This window comes from Schistocerca gregaria, chromosome 1 (assembly GCF_023897955.1).
Source record: "Schistocerca gregaria isolate iqSchGreg1 chromosome 1, iqSchGreg1.2, whole genome shotgun sequence".
NCBI lineage: Eukaryota > Metazoa > Arthropoda > Insecta > Orthoptera > Acrididae > Schistocerca > Schistocerca gregaria.
Window position 1 is genome coordinate 1128194231 of NC_064920.1, and position 21465 is coordinate 1128215695.

The following is a 21465-nucleotide window of genomic DNA, read 5'->3' on the forward strand; positions in this document are numbered from 1 at the left end:
CGGCAGCGAAGATGCTGTATCCGTTCGTTGCGCCGCCCTTGCCGTACATGAAACATAAAAATAAATACAAAACTTTAGATAATTCACAACAATTATAAATATTACAAAATACCTAAACAAAACACTAAATTAAACTTACATTCACCTGCAAACTGGGGTGACACTTCAATTTCACGTCCCACTACATACCCCACCGAAATATAAAAATAAATACAAAACTTTAGATAATTCACAACAATTATAAATATTACAAAATACCTAAACAAAACACTAAATTAAACTTACATTCACCTGAAAACTGGGGTGACACTTCAATTTCACGTCCCACTACATACCCCACCCACAAGCTCAGTTTGTCAAGTTTTAGCCGAAAAGAAAACTTCTTCTATATACAATATTTAACCGTTAATATTATACATTTTTCTCACATTTTCCGTAATCTAAAGTCCTTGCTATTAGATAGATTAAATACTTTTATGTCGATATTGTTGTGACTATTTGTCATTTACTTTTAATTGTGCTATTATGGTAACTTATTAGTTGCTAGTAAATAATAATTTGTACGTTTTTTAACGTTGTTACATTAGGACAGAGCGTTCAAATTGTGATAGGTTAGTTCCAGTTTTATTCATTTACTACGGTTATTCTTTCCAAAATATATATTACTAATAAGTTTCTTACAATAACTAATAGTACTATTTACTTTACGTTGTTCTTTTCCATAATGCTTTATTTATCTCTGAGATCAAGAAGAAATCAAGCAAAACTTTCTTTAGAATCTCGGCACGGCTGTCTTTACCTTCGGACACTTTGTTCGGTAATGACAATTTATTTAGCAGAAACAAGCGAGAGTGCCCCGTTTGGTGTGTTCTATATTAACACTATTACAAATCTCTATTAAAGGCACTCTGCTATGTTCTCGTGACCCATATAGCTCTGGACGCCCATGGTCCCTAAAATCATTAACCATCCCCTTTGGTTCCTACTATCCGAGTAACTATAAAGTATACAAAATTCCTTCTGACCTTATAACAAAAATTTCTTCCATATAAATCCCCTTTTAGTTATCTTTCCCTTTTTGAAGTACCGGTAGTTTATTGTAGAACACTTGTTTAAACTTTCTGTCATTTTTTTTTAAAGTAACACGTAACTATCACGAAAAACTTCACATTAATGAACTATGAACGCTCGTCCGTATGTAACATATACTAAATATTAACTTATTTAGGAATGAAGGATTTAATTTGATCGACACTATACGTTCTTTTAATTACACCTGATGAAGGTTCCATAGGAAGTAACGCTTTGGGATGTACAATCTTACGACAACATATGGACCTTCAAAGACAAAGAAGAATTTTCTACATTCCTTATTGATCTTTGAACTTTTAGGATGAGTTCGTACTAATACAAGGTCTTCCTTTTCTCGTTCGGATAGACAATTCGTGGAATAACATTTTTCTTTCCTTTACATAATACGGTAACCTACTAATTACGACTCATATTAGATGACATTCAATAACTGGATCTTGAATTAATTTAGCACGGTTTAAATGCCATTCGAAATAATTCCTATAACTTCCCCACCGTTTAGAATGAGGAGGAGGGTCTAACAACTCTAAAGTTAAGTGTTGTTGTTTTCCTCTTGACCAATAATTTTGTTTAAACTGCTTAACAAAATCATCCCAGTCCCTAAATTCAGTTCCATGCAGTACTGCCCATTCCGCAGCTTCTGCTTCTAAATGGCCTATTACAAATTGAATCCGTTTTTCATTACTCCATTTAGGAGATAATGAAATTTCAAAAGCTTTTATAAAGATTATAGGGTGAAGTTCGCATCCTGGTTTGAATACAGGAAATCGACTTGCTACATTTGAATTTGTCGTTATATCCTCCCAACATTCTGCGAGAGACAAGTTGGATTTTGCTTAGATTGCAGAGACGGAGTTGCGTCGGATTTGCTTGCCAGATTTCTTTATTTGTATTGTTGTCGTCCGAGCTAGCAAACACTATGCGACTGTTGTCTCTGATTACGTTATTACTTCTACTACTTGAAATGTTTTCATTATTATCTAATTCCGATAACAGTTTAATAATTTCCTGTATTCGCATTTCTGTATTGGATACACGGTTAGCTAATATCGATTCTTCACTGTGTTCAAGATGTGAACGCTCTGCACCTTCGTCAATGTTATTATCTTTGGAAGTCTCAATGTTACTGCATATTTCAGTATGATCTTTTTCTACTCGATGAGTTAATGTCTCTAATTCTACATTATCTATTGAAGAAATCTCTACCGGTTTGGTAGAAACCTCTTTAATAGATTCTAATAATTCTCTACGAACAGTTTCTGTTTGCATAGAAAATTCATCTCGTAACTTATCGTTATTTTTCTCTATTTCATTTACAACTAAGACATTGACATTATCTAATCTCTTGGTTAAGTCAGTAATATCATTTCGCATGCGAGCTTTTTCCTCACGCGATTCCTGGATATGTTCTTCTAACCTTTTACAATTATCAGCGATCTTATTCCTAAGTCCTACGAGTTTTTTCTGCTTTTCAACTTTAGAAGCCTCTATTTTATCACTTAATTCTCGACTGGTTTCATTAAGATGTTCCTGTAACCTATCTGTAGATTTTGTTAGCTCCCCTTTAAGTTCCTCTTTTAATCTAGCCGTAGATTCTTCGTTAGATTGTTTTAATTCCTCTTTTAATCTAGCAGTAGATTCTTCGTTAATTGTTTTAATTCCTGTTTTAGTTCCTCTATTAATCTAGCAGTAGATTCTTCTTTAGATTGTTTTAATTCAGCTAAAAAATCCCCGTTAGATTGTTTTAATTTAGCGATCGCCCTAAAAAGGGATCTCATGCTCCTATCGGACACAGATTGCTCTTCGTCTGACATTTCACTTTCCGACATTATTGTAAAATATTTACTAGTTACACACGCACACTTGTAATCAACAATCCTATTAAAAGCACACTCCCTATGTACAACACTCCACTTCCAACTTAAAACGGACTCACCGGACACTAATATTGCAGTTTGTAGTTCTCGGTGATCAGTGTGCTGCTATTGGCTGAAGAAGTAACAGCCGTCGATGCAGCCGCTGGGATGCTGCGACCCCGCTTCCGCAACCGGCAGGACGCTGAGTCGAACACCGGAGACGTCACTGGCTGCAACCACACCCGGCCGCACCGTAGACAGGCGAAGCCCTCAGCAACACTTCTAATACCAGCCGGAGGAACGCCCCCAGATGACGTACTAGGCCTGTTAGTTTAGGGAGAAAAAGGTTGTCGGGGTTTGCAGCGTTCAGCTGCTACCCAAGAGATGCTCCTTCTCGTGGAATAACTGCGCGACCGTACTGCTTGGCTGCGCTCCGTCAGATGCCCACATCCGCGAAGTCGCCGCTGGCTGGTGAAGGCTCCACGAAGACTCGCGTTGACTTCCGAAGGACTCTTGATGTTTTGTTTCGTACCTGTGTGCCTTATTTGCACACAGGTCCTGTCACGGTCGCCATGGTGTAGTGCAAAGGCGTAAGTTTTGTATAAATGATTTTCTTTTGATATATGACCATATGCAGACTTCGTCACCTGCGCTGGTTACAAAACACTTCCAAATTATTTAAATTCTTTTCTTAAGTTGTCTCTGAATGGTTCTTGAACGAAACTGTAACTAAAACATCATCATTTGAGTCGTATGCGCAGAATTACGTCTCTCAGTCCAATTGGTTTGCGCAAACTTTTTTCAATTTAGATGTCATTTGTTTTTTCTCAGACATTACATTAACGCAAGAATCTGCTTTAATAAATATTAAGACCACATTGAATAAACTTTTAAGACCCAAACTGGCGGTGAACGTTGTCAAAACTAATAATCTTGTCAAATAAATCAATAATTCTTCATAAATAAATTCTTGGAACACGTATTTAAACTTTTGTAGTATACACTAGTTTATTATCTTCCTATATACTACATATAGACGTGAATCTGATCCTTGATTAGATAGGACTGAACATTTACAACGTGATAAACTTTCTATGACGTCATTGTTGTAGAAACATTACAAATTCTTATTTTTTCAGTCCTCCCCCCATGAACCATGGACCTTGTCGTTGGTGAGGCTTGCGTGCCTCTGCGATACAGATAGCCGTACCGTAGGTGCAACCACAACGGAGAGGTATCTGTTGAGAGGTCAGACAAACGTGTGGTTCCTGAAGAGCAGCAGCAGCCTTTTCAGTAGTTGCAGAGGCAACAGTCTGGATGATTGACTGATCTGGCTTTGCAACAATAACCAAAACGGCCTTGCTGTGCTGCTACGGCGAACGGCTGAAAGCAAGGGGAAACTACGGCCGTCATTTTTCCCGAGGGCATGCAGCTTTACTGTATGATTAAATGATGATGGCGTCCTCTTGGGTAAAATATTCCGGAGGTAAAATAGTCCCCCATTCGGATCTCCGGGCGGGGAGTACTCAAGAGGATGTCGTTATCAGGAGAAAGAAAACTGGCGTTCTACGAATCGGAGCGTGGAATGTCAGATCCCTTAATCGGGCACGTAGGTTAGAAAATTTAAAAAGGGAAATGGATAGGTTAAAGTTAGATATAGTGGGAATTAGTGAAGTTCGGTGGCAGGAGGAACAAGACTTTTGGTCAGGTGACGACAGCGCTATAAACACAAAATCAAATAGGGGTAACGCAGGACTAGGTTTAATAATGAATAGGAAAATAGGAATGCGGGTAAGCTACTACAAACAGCATAGTGAACGCATTAGTGTAGCCAAGATAGATACGAAGCCCACACCTACTACAGTAATACAAGTTTAAATGCCAACTAGCTCTGCAGATGACGAAGAAATTGAAGAAATGTATGATCAAGTAAAATAAATTATTCAGATAGTGACGGGTGACGAAAATTTAATAGTCATGGGTGACTGGAATTCGGTAGTAGGAAAAGGGAGAGAAGGAAACGTAGTAGGTGAATATGGACTGGGGCAAAGAAATGAAAGAGGAAGCCGCCTGGTAGAATTTTGCACAGAGCACAACTTAATCATAGCTAACACTTGGTTCAGGAATCATAAAAGAAGGTTGTACACATGGAAGAAGCCTGGAGATACTGACAGGTTTCAGATAGATTATATAATGGTAAGGCAGAGACTTAGGAACCAGGTTTTAAATTGTAAGACATTTCCAGGGGCAGATGTGGACTCTGACCACAATCTATTGGTTACGACCTGTAGATTAAAACTAAAGAAACTGCAAAAAGGTGGGAATTTAAGGAGATGGGACATGGATAAACTAAAAGAACCAGAAGTTGTACAGAGTTTCAGGGAGAGCATAAGGGAGGAATTGACAGGAATGGGGGAAAGAAATACAGTAGAAGAAGAATGGGTAGCTTTGAGGGATGAAGTAGTGAAGGCAGCAGAGGATCAAGTAGGTAAAAAGACAAGGGCTAGTACAAATCCTTGGGTAACAGAAGAAATATTGAATTTAATTGATGAAAGGAGAAAATATAAAAATGCAGTAAATGAAACAGGCAAAAAAATGAGATCGACAGGAAGTGCAAAATGGCTAAGCAGGGATGGCTAGAGCACAAGTTTAAGGATGTAGAGGCTTATCTCACTAGGGGTAAGATAGATACTGCCTACAGGAAAATTAAAGAGACCTTCGGAGATAAGAGAACCGCTTGTATGAACATCAAGAGCTCAGATGGAAACCTAGTTCTAAGCAAAGAAGAGAAAGCAGAAAGGTGGAAGGAGTATATAGAGGGTCTATACAAGGGCGATGTACTTGAGGACAATATTATGGAAATGGAAGAGGATGTAGATGAAGATGAAATGGGAGATACGATACTGCGTGAAGAGTTTGACAGAGCACTGAAAGACCTGAGTCGAAACAAGGCCACCGGAGTAGACAACATTCCATTGGAACTACTGAAGGCCTTGGGAGAGCCAGTCCTGACAAAACTCTACCGTCTGGTGAGCAAGATGTATGAGACAGGCGAAATACCCTCAGTCTTCAAGAAGAATATAATAATTCCAATCCCAAAGAAAGCAGGTGTTGACAGATGTGAAAATTACCGAACTATCAGTTTAATGCGTCACAGCTGCAAAATACTAAAGCGAATTCTCTACAGACGAATGGAAAAACTAGTAGAAGATTGGATTCCGTAGAAATGTTGGAACACGTGAGGCAATACTGTCCCTACGACTTACCTTATAAGCTAGATTAAGGAAGGGCAAACCTACGTTTCTAGCATTTGTAGATTTAGAGAAAGCTTTTGACAATGTTGATTGGAATACTCTCTTTCAAATTCTGAACGTAGCAGGGGTAAAATACAGGGAACGAAAGGCTATTTACAATTTGTACAGAAACCAGATGGCAGTTAAAAGAGTCGAGGGACATAAAAGGGAAGCAGTTGTTGGGAAGGGAGTGAGACAGGGTTGTAGTCTCTCCCCGATGTTATTCAATCTGTATATTGAGCAAGCAGTGCAGGAAACAAAAATTTGGAGTAGGTATTAAAATCCATGGAGAAGAAATAAAAATGTTGAGGTTCGCCGATGACATTGTAATTGTGTCAGAGACAGCAAAGGTCTTGGAAGAGCAGTTGAATGGAATGGAAAGTGTCGTGAAAGGAGGATATAAGATGAAAATTAACAAAAACAAAACGAGGATAATGGAATGTAGTCGAATTAAGTCGGATGATGCTGAGGGAATTAGATTAGGAAATGAGACACTTAAAGTAGTAAAGGAGTTTTGCTATTTGGGGGCAAAATAACTGATGATGGTCGAAGTAGACAGGATATAAAATGTAGACTGGCAATGGTAAGGAAAGCGTTTCTGAAGAAGAGAAATTTGTTAACATCGAGTATAGATTTAAGTGTCAGGAAGTCATTTATGAAAGTATTTGTATGGAGTGTTGCCATGTATGGAAGTGAAACATGGACGATAAATAGTTTGGACAAGAAGAAAATAGAGGCTTTCGAAAAGTGGTGCTACAGTAGAATGCTGAAGATTAGATGGGTAGATCACACAACTAATGAGGAAGTGTTGAATAGGATTGGGGAGAACAAGGGATCGTATGGTAGGACATGTTCTGAAGCATCAAGGGATCACCAATTTACTATTGGAGGGCAGCGTGGAGGGTAAAAATCGTAGAGGGAGACCAAGAGATGACTACACTAAGCAGATTCAGAAGGATGTAGGTTGCAGTAGGTACTGGGAGATGAAGAAGCTTGCATTAGATAGAGTAGCATGGAGAGCTGCATCCAACCAGTCTCAGGACTGAAGACCACAACAACAACAACATTTTTTCAGCTTTTAGAAGCACGACGCAACAACTCGGTTTCAGGATCTTCTGTTGCTGTTTGGCTGTCGACCTGCGACGTATAGTGGCCAGCAATTTTCTCTCTGGTCCCGACAGCGAAGATGCTGTCTCCGTTCGTTGCGCCGCCCTCTCCGTACATGAAACATAAAAATAACTACAAAACTTTAGATAATTCACAACAATTATAAATATTACAAAATACCTAAACAAAACATTAAATTAAACTTACATTCACCTGCAAACTGGGCTGACACTGGTGGATGGGTGACGCTTCAATTTCGCGTCCCACTACAATGGATAACATTACTGCCACTCCTCTGACAAGGGAACCTCCCCATCGCACCCCCCTCAGATTTAGTTATAAGTTGGCACAGTGGATAGGCCTTGAAAAAGTGAACTCAGATCAATGGAAAAAACAGGAAGAAGCTGTGTGAAACTATGAAAAAAGTAAGCAAAATATACAAACTGAGTAGTCCATGCGCAAGATAGGCAACATCAAGGACAATCTGACCTCAAGAGCGCGATTAGTCCCGTGGTTAGCGTAAGCAGCGGCGGAACGAGAGGTCCTTGGTTCAAGTTTTCCCTCGAGTGAAAAGTTTAATTTATCTTATTTAATTTATGATTATCATATCCACAAGAAAACCTAAATCGGGCAAGGTAGAAGAATCTTTTTACCCATTCGCCAAGTGTACAAGTTTGGTGGATTGACAACATATTCCTGTCATGTGACGCACATGCCGTCATCAGCGTTGTATAGAATATATCAGACGTGTTTTCATGTGGGGGAATCGGTTGACCTATGACCTTGCGATCCCATTGGAGAGGCACGTCCTTTCGTCTACTAAACGCACGGTTTTTCGGTCCGGTCGTAAAAAAACAGACACTTAACTTATTACAGTGAACAGAGACGTCAATGAACGAACGGACAGATCATAACTTTGCGAAAATAAACTTTTCACTCGGGGAAAGACTTGAACCAAGGACCTCTCGTTCTGCAGCCGCTCACACTAAACACGGGACCACGGCGCTCCGGAGCACATACTCTCCTTGATATTGCCTATCTTTCACATGGACTCTTCAGTTTGTATATTTTGCTTATTTTTTCACAGTTCCACACAACTTCATCCTGTTTTCTCGATTGATCAGTTCTCTGTTTTTAAGGCCTATACACTGTGCCAACTTATAACTAAATCTGCGGGGCGTGCGATGGGGAGGGTCCCTTGTGAGATCACAATGTGTTCACCAATAGGAGCTGTGTTCTCTAAAAGCTACAGTATTCTCCACGCTAAGGTTTCGATCTAAAAAGAGAAAAAAACTCAGAAATGGGTGGTTGATTGAATTTTCGCGTCCCATGTCGGAATTTTCAATATTCAAACCTTAGGAGGCAGTAAAACGGTACGTAAAACCATATTTGTGTTTCTCATGCTCTGAAGCCAGTTGTTTGTTAAGGAGCAAAACGTTGTCCTACCTGTTGACCGTGTCATGTGGGGACAGCTGGCCGCTTCCTGGCAGCCTTCTAGGTGGATGGCGGCGCCGGCCCAGGGCAGCCAAAGCAGGGCCTCAGCTGGGCGCCGAGCGAGAACCGTCGTAAAAACTTTACTCTGAAGCGCAGGCTCGCTCTGTCCATTACAAAGAACGCGTGCCTCGTTCCTTTACCGCTCAGCTGTGATAACAAACTTTCACATTTATAAGTTAACCCTGAGTACACCAATATGGCAAGCTACAATGGTAATAAAAATTAAAAAGGAAGTTGCTGATGTAAAAAAAGGAAATCTTTGCACAATCATTGTTTAGATATTACTGAGTCACAGGAAATGTGCATACCACATCATTTACACGACCAAACAACTATAAAAATGTAATTAAAAACGAGTTGGCTCTGAGCACTATGGGACTTAACATCTGTGGTCATCAGTCCCCTAGAACTTATAACTACTTAAACATAACTAACTTGAGGACATCACATACATCCATGCCCGAGGCAGGATTCGAACCTGTGACCGTAGCAGTCTCGCGGTTCCGGACTGAGGGCCTAGAACCGCTAGACCACCGCGGCAGGCTAAAAACGAATTAAACGTGAGAAACGTCACGTTAAAACCGTGACGTTTTCCTATAGACCCAATGTTTCATTCCCATTTGCTGATGACATCAGAGCCGGTTAGGGAGGAGGGAAGGGGAAGGGAAGGGGCATGTTGCTTGGGCGTGCTACACACAGTACAGAGTGAAATGAAACCACAAAAAGATATCAACAGATGCCGACGAAATGTAGGGTTTATTAGGAAAATATATTAAAAAAAACTAAAAACCCGCCTCGATTGCGAAAAAAGCACCTAGTCTTTAGTGTTAACCCAGGTTTCGGCGTAGATAACTACACCTTCTTCAGATCAACAATGAAACCCACAAGTGCCTAAGAAGACCTTTGTCAATGATTAAAAGAACACCAATGCTATACATTTATAAAGGAAAGAGAATAGGAAAACATAAACACTAGATATGTACAAAGTCAAAACCAGTACTTAACTTAATGGTGTACGCTCCACCTCACACCGGCCTATGTTCGATTGGCCATGACCCGCCATAAATTGCAGCTACAAACGGTCGCTCACTCACAAGCCTGACCTGCTATCTACGCACATGCGCAACACAAGGGAAGTTACTTGAATGCGCATGCACATACGAATACGAGAAAATTTATACATGGGTCGGGGCTAAATAGCCCATATATTCCCAACCGTGGATCAACGTATATAAAAAAAAATGAAATGGACAAAATAAGAGACGAGCTAAATAGGAGATGAAACCTAAAAATAACCGCACACGAAGAAACTTATATATGAAGCTACCTATGACAACAGGAGGACCCCTGAAAAACTATACCTAAAGCCAGTAGTTAACATGTGGTAGGGGGGGGGGGAAGCTTAGGGGACGTAATCAAAGACGTCGTGGGTCGTGGTAATAAAGATAAAGGGATAAAACGTGAGGTGTTCAACTTCACCGTAAATGGAAAATGAGGATAAAAAGAAAGAAGATGAACAGCTTGACCAACCGCGCTCGCCAATCATCGCGCGCATGCGATAATCCCCAGATGAAGTATGAAGAACAAAGTAAAGGCGCGAAACCTTCAAAAAAATTTCTATTTTTTAGTATGAGTTTGGTCATTGAGGATATTGTCTTTAACATGTTGCAGATGCTTGAAGGTGTGCTTTTCTTCCAAAAAATCCAATTTTAAGCCCTTAACCTCGGCATGAAGTAACTCGATATTAACTAGAAGGCTCGGCGCATGAACTGTTTGCACAAGGTGTTCCGCATAAATAGAGCACTTAGTACCGTCGCCGCTTCTAGTAGATATATATTAGCCAACGACTGCTGACGCGCTGCGATGTTGAAGGTTCTTTTATTAGGAAAACCTTTCGACCACGGCGGTGAAAGCTTACACTTAATGACGAGATTAAGCAGTGTCGTCAGAGCTCTGCTGACTCACAAATAAAACCGCGACTAGAGGAGTGTTGAGTATCCACAAAACACTGGCAGAAGATGCGTCTGACCCCAGTGACGTTAACCATCACGCTCCGTAATTATTATCTTGCCACTTGCTACCAAGTCTACCGGACGTTGGCGAACAACTGTAACAGGTGGTTGTATTCATATGGCATCGAACAGAGCGCAAATTTGGCACTAACTCTTCAAGGATATTATTCATAGATATCCGTCTATGTCGTTTTTAACACACATCAGCTAAAGGAAAAAGTAATTCCACCACCCGTAAAGCATCTCTATAGACTAGTATAGAGTTTCTGGGGAGATTTTCTCAGACGTTTCATTATGTATGTATGACCATTTTCAGTGAATCCTATTCTTGCATCTCTTTATGTTCATAGTTTATAAAAATTAGCACCAAGTAGCACCTTTGTTCTGATCTTCTCACTAGCGAAATCTGTAACTAACGTTAGTGCGGTAGTAGTCATATAGGTACGAAGGCAAGGTCCACGTTCTGGCCATATATGGGGAAATCGGAGCCGACAGGCCGCCGTGTCGTCCTCTGCCAGTGGCGCCATCAGATACCGTGTGAAGGGGCGTGTGGTCTTGACCTTGGAGCCGCTACTACTCGCTCAGACGGCATAACGTGAGCATACAACGATCCAGTCCTTTCACTAAGGAAAAATGCCTGGCAGTACAGGAAATCGAATCCGGGTCCTTCAAATTGCAGTCAGCCGTGCTGACCAATCAGGCGGTAGCATTCAGACCGAAGTTAATAGTAATATTCTTCTTGAATGTGCAGCCGTATCATAACATCATCTTGACACAATATTTCCGCGGTCCAACTGGCCGCCATCTTCATCAATACACAGTAGAAACGAGAAATCAAGGGAAGTACAAGATCAGCTGACACAGGTAATACAAGAATTACATATTTCAGAGGACACTTGCGCTCCAATAGGGACATAGAAATACGGAACAGCCACAAAATAATAACACAGGGCACTTCGGAAATTATGAAAGAAATTGGCAAGGTACACCGAATTTTGAGATGGAACCGCCGATACGGCGTAACAATGACCGATATGCGACTCGCCGACATGATGATTTTGACTATAACCTGTTCATTACTACACGTAAATTCAAAACATTTGAGAATTCTGGCAACGACATTCATCCACAAGAATGGGTTCATCAATTCTCTCATTCTTTTCCTCCCAACTTGTCATTGGAGCACAGATTAGAATTTATGTGTGGCTACTTAGATATTGAGCCAGCTGTAAAAATGCGATCAGTCATTCACGATTGTCACAGTGAAGGAGAATTATATCATGTCTTCCTCTCAGCATATTGGTATCAAGCTACACAAGACCGAGTAAAACATGGCATCATAATGATGAAACATTTCGAATAATCTGAATTTTCCAGTCAGGTCAAATATTTTGAAGACATGTTGCACAAGAATCAGTATCTGTCAAACCCATACAGACCCTCAGAACTTATTCGCATTTGCTTAATCAAGTTGCTTGAACATTTACGTCATATTATTCTGGCAGGACGTTGTAAAGACGACATCGAAGCTTTTCAGGGACTGTTGCAAGAATTGGAAATTGACACTGACAATCATGGTATGCAAAAACAGGAACGCAACAATTACAGGTCACATCCGTCACAATTCCGCAATGGCAGAAATAATAACTGTACTCGACAAGGCTGTTCCTACAAGTGAATTGTGATCAAAACAGACACCACACATATGACAACCGTTGACAGAGTAATAACAATTACAGGGAAAGATCACCTCTCTGCAGTAATGACTATGGCAGAGACAATCAGAGAAACAGACAATATAGGAACCGAAATAATTATTATCACAGTAGACAGAATAACTTCAGACGCAACGGTTCACCACGCCGTGATAATTCAGGGAGAAATTCTCCACCACTTAACCGACAAGAAAGAAACTACAGGAACTACCGAAATGACGACAGACGATATAATCATAACGAAAGACCTGAATTTCATCAGAAATGGCAGGAATGAAACAGGGCAGGGGCCTCTCGGCAAGGTGAATTTGTAGAAGATAGGTCTCCCAATCCTAATAACGACGCGCGCCAACAATGACTCGCACCGCAGGCAGCCAAGTGCGCCAGCTGGCTCAGAGAAAAATAACATAGACACTAACCTTGAGAAAAATTTTAGCAGTCCTTACCGGCGTAATCAACATGATAATTGCTTTGAAGTTGAAACTCGGTGTACTAGGAACGGTAAAGGTTTGCACCACATTTCACATGTAAAACCGTTTATTGAGAGATAATCTGCTTTTTAACTTAGTCTTTGGCATAAAATCGTTGACTTCACATCACTAGTACGCTTTGCCACACTTAGAAACTGTTAACATGCAGCAATGTTTTAAAGTTAACTATCCAGTCAAGAACCTAGGGAGCTTATTTAGACAGTAATCACGAATGCATTTTTGTAGTTAACAGACGACACAATGTTATTGTGTGTACATTCTTCCTTGTTTGTTGCACGATTACATAACGACTATAAGGCTTACATACTTAGAACATATACCGGTATTGCTAATGAGATTTTAATTCTACATTTGGTTTACTTGAAAATACATTCTGGATTTAAAGTACTTTCTGAGAGATACCAAAGACACAGTGATTAGTTTATTTGACAGCTACACGATTATTTCACGACGCTACTAATGAGTGACACAATTTATATTATTGCTTTTGCGCTGTATCTGTTTTATATCTACAAAGTTTTTCTGAATTCTGCTGGAAAGTAAAACATAACTTTTGTGGTATAGCTACAATGATACAGCCTTTTCCATAGCACAACAATACGTTACAGTATGGTTCTTTCTTAATCACAGTAATGTACGTAGTAACTACGATATCTATATGCATTCTATTGCTGTAATCTGTAACACCTGGAGGCATAATTACATTAATCCTCAGGGGGTACACGCCTACTCTGTGTACTAAACGTGTGGCAAGCGCTAGGAGCCCTAGATAATATGCTATGAGCTTATACAACTTTACACATCGGTACCAGATTTCTTTAATACGGAATTACACAGCTATCTGATCATTTAACTGAGAGAGATAAACATTTTTTTTACTACGTCAGTGACACATGTTTACACAATTACACAGTTGGATAACTTCACACTTATGAAATTGTATTTTTGTCTGTACTTTGTCAACCGTTCATTTTTTTTGTTGGAACCATTGTTATACTATGAGAGCTTTGAATGACGTATATGGTATGGGATCATGATTTTTTAAGTGCGTTTGAGTTAGATGACTTTATTGAAACGAGCAGAGAGCATTTTTTTTTTAAAGTTGGTAGATTATTGAAGAAAGCTACGACGTTTTTGAGATTTGAATGAGGTGTTATGATGTTATTATTGCAATGACAATGTATATTATGCTGCTGAGATGTGTTTATGATCAACGATGCTATTTGAGGAATGTGGTTACGTGTGTATATGTATAAGAATAGGGAGTAGTGGTTTGGGACTCTGATTTGTGAAAAAGGATGTTGGAAACCAAGAATCGTACTGTCAGACATGGATGAATGTATCACAACACTGCTGTTCATGAGATTTCGTTTCTACACATTTGTAATGTAAATTCTCAACCTGTGAAATTTTATATATATATATAAATATGAGACGGTCACTGTAGCGGAGATTACTGGCGTAAATATTTCAGTAAGGGAGGTAACTGACCTTGACGTAATGCGCTGTAGGCGCCCAGCTACGAGACAGTCGCCTGGGGGGAAAAAAAAGCCATGCCTTTCAGAGGCTCGCGCTTTATCAAGTTTAGGTATAAGTTACTGCATTTGTCACTTTGTATTACTCTGCTAAGTCAATTTTACTACAGATTTATTTATTTTGTAGCTGCACATTAGCTCATATTAGTTGTAATGTTGCATTTGCTTTGCTAATTAGATGTACTGCCAATTTGCATTTTTTGGTCACTGCTGTTTGCGTTAATTGTTATGTGCTGCTGCATTGCCTTGTCCCTTAGTATATATATCTGAGCTAGTAGATTTAACTTACCTTAAGAGGGGGTAGGCTGTATAAGAGAATGGGTTGCGATGAACTAGAAGAAATGCATTGAGGAGTTATATAAAAAAAAGGTTTGGCAGAAAAAAAATTGTGCACAATGAAGAATAATTATTTTGAAAGAGGATACGAACAAAGCAGTAGGGTTTAGGGATAACAGGTATAGATAGGACTTTTGGGGATAATGATGAACTAAGGGAGAACTTCAAGAAGTAAAGAAAGATTTGTTTGCAAACAAATACGATAAATACTGCAGTACCAATTGTCATACTGAAAAAAAACCTGTCCTTTCCTTTTGTGTTATTCCGCTATGTGCTTGTGTACCCTTGTGTATTTGTTTTCTTCCTGTCTTTATATGTTTATCTGATAAGAGTTAGGTTGCAGAATTTTTCTAATACTATGTTGTTTACTCTGTAAAGATGTTTAGACAGTATTTATTGTGTTCTGTTTTAATGCTCATGTGTGAAATTAATGTTTTGAAAGCTATTCTCATTATTTTATTTATTTACTTATGTCATAATGTCATAATTCATGTAACAACTGATGTATATGTTTATTCCCATTCTTTTGTAAAGCATGTATTACTACAAATGTTATCTCTATTATTATGTTGTTTAATGATGTATTTTGTACCTTTGTAGTTGTGTTCTTATGTTGTAAATTTATAATTGTATAGACACCAGTTTTTCACATTAAGTTTCATTTCACTGCACATGTTTCTGTTGGTCATAGTATATGCACAATATGTGAGAATTTTTAAAAAAAGGGACTGTTAGTGCTCGCACGTGTGTTGATAATTCAGCAAGTGACTGGTTACCAGCCGCGCGGGATTAGCCGAGCGGTCTGTGGGAACTGCAGTCATGGACTGTGCGGCTGGTCCCGGCAGAGGCTCGAATCCTCCCTTGGGCCTGGGTGTGTGTGTTTGTCCTTAGGATAATTTCGGTTAAGTTGTGTGTAAGCTTACAGACTGATGCCCTTAGCAGTTAAGTCCCATAAGATTTCACACACATTTGAACATTTTTTTACGACTGGTTAACAGCATTGCTGGTTTTAAGGACATTTCAAAAAATTTAATTTGTGATTCCACAAGCGGTGGTTCATGGACTTGCTATATTATCTGCAAGACTCTTTGATGGTGATTGTGCACCCACACAGTAGCAACAGATGGCTGCTGGCCATCTCTACAAGGACTACAGTGAGTCTACACCTTTGATGGCCCACCAATACCATTATTTCTGCAAGGACTGCAGTGTGCCTGAACCTCCGGTGGCCCACCAATACCATAATCTTTACCAGGACTACAGTGGGTCTGCTCCGTGATGACCAAAATGGTTCAAATGGCTCTGAGCACTATGGGACTTAACATTTGTGGTCATCAGTCCCCTAGAACTTAGAACTACTTAAACCTAACTAACCTAAGGACATCACACACATCCATGCCCGATGCAGGATTCGAACCTGCGACGTAACAGTCGCGCGGTTCTGCTCCGTGATGACCTACCTACCAATATTCTTCAAAACTTCGACTGGCTCTGCTGTGGGTTTGCTCTCTTTTGGCCCATTACCTGTTTGCATGTCAAGAGTCAGCACTGTCTTTCCGTTGGAAGGACAACACTACTTCTTCAAGATTGCATGGAAATCCGCTACTTCCGTGTGCATTTTCTTTTACTGATCAGACTTTGTTCAATGTAATTGCTCTGTGATGAATGATTATGACTGTCTTTATGAGAACAATGTTTGCTTTTGACCAACAGTGTATCAGCAAGTGTGTGTGTGTGCAATGGATATCTTTGTTATTGTAATTATGAATTTTTTTTTGAAATCTGTATTGGGCACTGTCCAAAACAGTTTTGTTAATTTTTTGTGGGGAGCATGGGGGCTATGTAAGTGGGCTGTTTAGGTTTTTATGTTGGTAACGTCACGTAGCGCTCTGTATGAAAATCACTGGCTGTGCTGTGTGCAGTCTGTGGCTGTTTGGCATTGTTGGAATATTCGCTATTGTAGTGTTGGGCAGTTGCATGTGAACAGCGCATAGCCTTATACAGTTGGAGGTGAGCCGCCAGCAGTGGTGGGTATCGGGAGAGAGGTGGCAGAGTTTTGAGAGCGGACGATCTGGACGTGTGGCCATCAGAAAATGGAAATTTGTAAGACAGGATGTCACGAACATCCATTTTGACTGAAAGTCAGACTGCGTTGCGCTAAAAATATTGTGTGTCAGTTTAGTGTTGATCAGAATAAGTAAAGAGAGAAATGTCTGAGTACGTTCAGTTTCGCTCAGCTGTTTGAAAATCAAATAACGTAGAGGTTTTCCAGCACTGTCATTTATAATTTTCTAAGGCAACGTTTCAATAGTGCTAGATGAACTACTGGCAGCACACTGGAACTCACTTCGTTCCGCTTATTCCATGCAGTTTCCTACAACTACTCTCCACAATGTACGGTGATCCGTCTCTGTCGGTACATGAGGTCTGTCTGATCTTGTTTCGTCTGCTGTCGTTGCATCGCATTACCATTTCACAGCCACATCACCGACAGACTGTGACAGCTTTTAAAGGCTTGAAATGTTCCTGCTGGATTTGCTGCTCAGATGACATCTAAAAACTAGTCCACGTTCGAAGTCACTGAGCACTTTTGAGCAACCCATTACTACTTCCCTTCTGACAGCATAACACTTCCACCTCCTTTTATACTTTCTGTATGTCCTTCTTTTGACTGGAGGTCTTGAGGATCACGGCAGTTCACTGTTGTAAGAAAATGAAGCGCCTACAGCCGTCCTTATGATCTTATTTACTGTGTAGCTACCAGTTTCCTCTCTTCAGTGCACCATATTCAGGCTATAGTTGATGCTGGGTTATCACGATCCATATATGCGCTGCATCAGCGGACAACTATAACTAGCTTACGCATTTGTGTACCTTTGATATGAGCAATGCTACCACCAACTGCCAACTGCCTTTTACACTGGCTGGTCCGGTTGTCGTGACGGCCACTGGTCAATCCCACATTACATAGAGGTGTCTGACACCTTTAACTGTCTTATCTGTCACTCTTTTGCCAGATACCAGTGTCTTTTTAATCGTATTTAATATTTTGTTGCACCAGAATATCAATGATTTGCTGAAAATCTTGGAATTAGGCTTTAGAAAACAATAATCTTCATTACGACTGACATACAACGACATTCGCGCAACAGTTAACGACCAAACTATTTTGCATGTCACGGATTTAAATTTGACGGTATAATGAATGAGTACAACGAAATAATTAAGATCTGATAGCCGGTACGGCAGCGAGAATAGAGAGACGTTTTAATAGCGGACTCGTAGCTTGTAACTGAGGGTCGTGGTGTTGAAAGCGGGTTAGTTACGAGCGCTGCACATTCCTTTCACGTGCGTTAATCACATTACACGGCGTACAAAGATGAAAACATGTCTCCTATTGTGCTGTCGGACACTTTGCTCGCTAGTGACCGTTAATCGCCCGTCATTGGAGTCGACGGCATTCGTTGTAAGAGTGGTGAAAGGCAGACGTAGTGCAGAGATACATGCGGCAAGAAGCAATATCTGTTAGTTATGAAACTATCAGGGGAGAATAGAGTATGTGCGCGTTGTATGGGAGCGACAGTGTACCATACTGACATCATAAGGTAAATTTGTGGTTTGACTGTTTGTTATATTCCATATTATAGTTTTATTTGAGCCCGAAAACCTCAAACGACACACACGCACTATTTAAGCACAAGCCGGCCGAAGTAGCCGAGCGGTTCTAGGCGCTTCAATCTGGAACAGCACAACCTCTACGGTCGCAGGTTCGAATCCTGCCTCGGGCATGGATGTGTGTGTGTCGTCCTTAGGTTAGTTAGGTTTAAGTAGTCCTAAGTTCTAGGGGACTGATGACCTGAGATGTTAAGTACTATAGTGCTCAGAGCAATTTGAAACCATTTAAACGCAAGGGTATTCATAAATACACATGGCAACACAATACTGTAGAACGAAGTATTACATTATCATTAGACGAACAAGTAGTTTCAAGGCAGTAGATGTTAGATCTTATAGAGAGATCAGACCATTACTTAGTAAAATGAAGAGTTTTTGGCTATAGAAGAATGCAAAGAATGATTCTAACAACATTAAACCGAATTGTGCTCAGAAAGCTCAAAAGCTACACTTCGGTATTGACAGCCTACGAGATGGAAGTACATGAACATTCTTTGCTGCCAGACTGGAAAAAATATTGAAAGAATTATTTGAAGGAAGTACAGAGGAAGCGTATGGATACACAAAATCCAGTGTTTTAAGTATAGCAACAGAGGTGTTGGACATAAGTGAAAACAATCATAGCCGTATAGCAGAATGGTGGTCAGAGGAAATAAAGGTGGCAGTTAAAGAAAAGAAGAACGCATTCAACAGATGGTTGGATGATAAATCTGAGGTAACAAGAACAATCTACAAGGAGAAGAAGAATGAAGTGATAAAAGATAAGGATAACAACTAATAAAGCTTGGGAAGGACATCTGCCAATTTCAATAGCAAACTAAGATTTGGGAGTGCGAAAGAAGTGTGTTCAGTATTGAAAGTACTTCGACAAGACACGTAAGTCAGAACCAATCTTCAGCTGATAACGCCAAAAGAATGGGAAGATTAGTCCTGGAAAGTATTAAACGAGCTTAGAGAAGAGTATCTGGAGGAAGGAAAAGTCGTTGAAAAGGAACAGGAAGGAGAGGAGATACAAATTATAGAAAGGGAGGTGAGTAAGGCATTAAGAACAGGAAAGAATGGCAAATCACCTGGACCAGGTAGCATCAAGCTGGAGCACTTAATATACAGTGCTGATAAAATTGTGAAACTAATAGCACCGTTATTCAATAAAATGTTATATGTAGATTCAGCACCCAAGGAAACGAATCTGGGCTGTATTAATAACACATCTAAGAAAGGGGCCCGTAAAAGCTGCTCGGACTATCGAGGAATTTGTGTGATGCACACATTAATGAGAGTTTTAGGGAAAATAATTAAAAATAAGCAGGAAATAAATTTTTAAACCCAGGAAGAACACTGTGACTTCACAGCTTGTAGGTCACACGAAGACCATATTTTCACATTTCGACAGATCTTAGAGAAACACAGGGAAACATAAAAAAAACATAGGGTTAATTTTCATAGATTTACAAAAAGCATATGATGCCGTCCCGAGAAAACTACTTTGGAGAACATTACATATGGCAAACATAAGGGGTCTTTAAATTAAAATAATACAAGAAATATGTAAAAATAAGTGAAAATCCTTCACAGAAATTTAGAACACGCAAGCGTCTGTTATAAGACTGCCCCACGTCATCAACATTATTTAAAATCTATGTTGACGTCAGTCTTGAGACTTGGTCTAGTAAATTCAATGGGATGGGGCTATATTTAAAGATGGAGTTTACTTACGTCACTTACTATTGTGAAGATCTCGTAGTTATAGCAGAAGACAGGGAGGATGCAAATTGTACAGGTTAGGTCGACAACGCACAATTTTTAAACTACGGATACTTGGTGCTATGCGCTCCGACTGGCCGCGGGATTGCCCTGTTGCCGGGTGCTGTGGACATCGCATGACCGCGAATGCTTTACCTGCCGGATGTAGACGGACTGGCCCAGTCACATGGTCACCCACAATGCCTGACCAAATGTTGAGCGAAAATCGTTCCTGGTGTCCGTGGACGTAGGTGACGTATTTCCCCTTGCCCAGTAATGAACTTTAGAGTGTTGTGAAGACCACCTCGATGGAAGGTGCACTTGTCGGTAAACAAAACAATGTTAATAGTCCACCACGGGATTTAGGTTTTGGACAGGATGGAAACTAAATGGATGCTGGCCGTCATCCCTGAAAACCTCACAGACTAACCGATGAGTGACCCCCATGTCGTGTCCAACTGCTCGAGTACTGTGCTTCCTCGCTACGGTCGCGGGTTCGAATCCTGCCTCGGACATGGATGTGTGTGATGTCCTTAGGATAGTTAGGTTTAAGTAGTTCTAAGTTCTAGGGGACTGATGACCTCACTTAGTGCTCACAAGGGAACATCCCCATCGCACTCCCCTCAGTTTCAGTTATAAGTTGGCGCAGTGGATAGGCCTTGAAAAACTGAACACAGATCAATCGAGAAAACAGGAAAAAGTTGTGTGGAACTATGAAAAAAAATAAGCAAAATATACAAACTGAGTAGTCTATGTGAAAGAAAGGCAACATCAAGGAGAATGTGAGCTCGAGTGTGTCGTGGTCCCGTGGTTGGCGGGAGCAGCTGCGGAATGAGAGGTCCTTGGTTCAAGTCTTCCCTCGAGTGCAAAGTTTAATTATTTATTTTCAGACAATTATCAAAGTTCAGGCGCTCACACATAATCAACTTCGCTCTCCAAAATTCCAGGACATGTTCAGATTTGCTTGGACATATGCAGGATTTGACGGTCTACTCACGGAAATATCTGAAAACGTTAAAAACACGTGTTTTGACAGAGCACAGGAAAAACTGTGCGACTGCGAAACTGTTGCATTCATTTGTTGCAGTTTATGTTAGAAACTCTTATGTTTTCATT

The 21465-nt window shown here is 40.2% G+C and overlaps 1 pseudogene; it reads right to left on the reverse strand.

The window, feature by feature from the left end:
- Window positions 1-3034: 3034 nt before the first annotated feature.
- The window catches only part of LOC126292819 (NADH dehydrogenase [ubiquinone] iron-sulfur protein 3, mitochondrial-like), a 156994-nt pseudogene continuing 138563 nt past the window's right edge, over window positions 3035-21465 (reverse strand).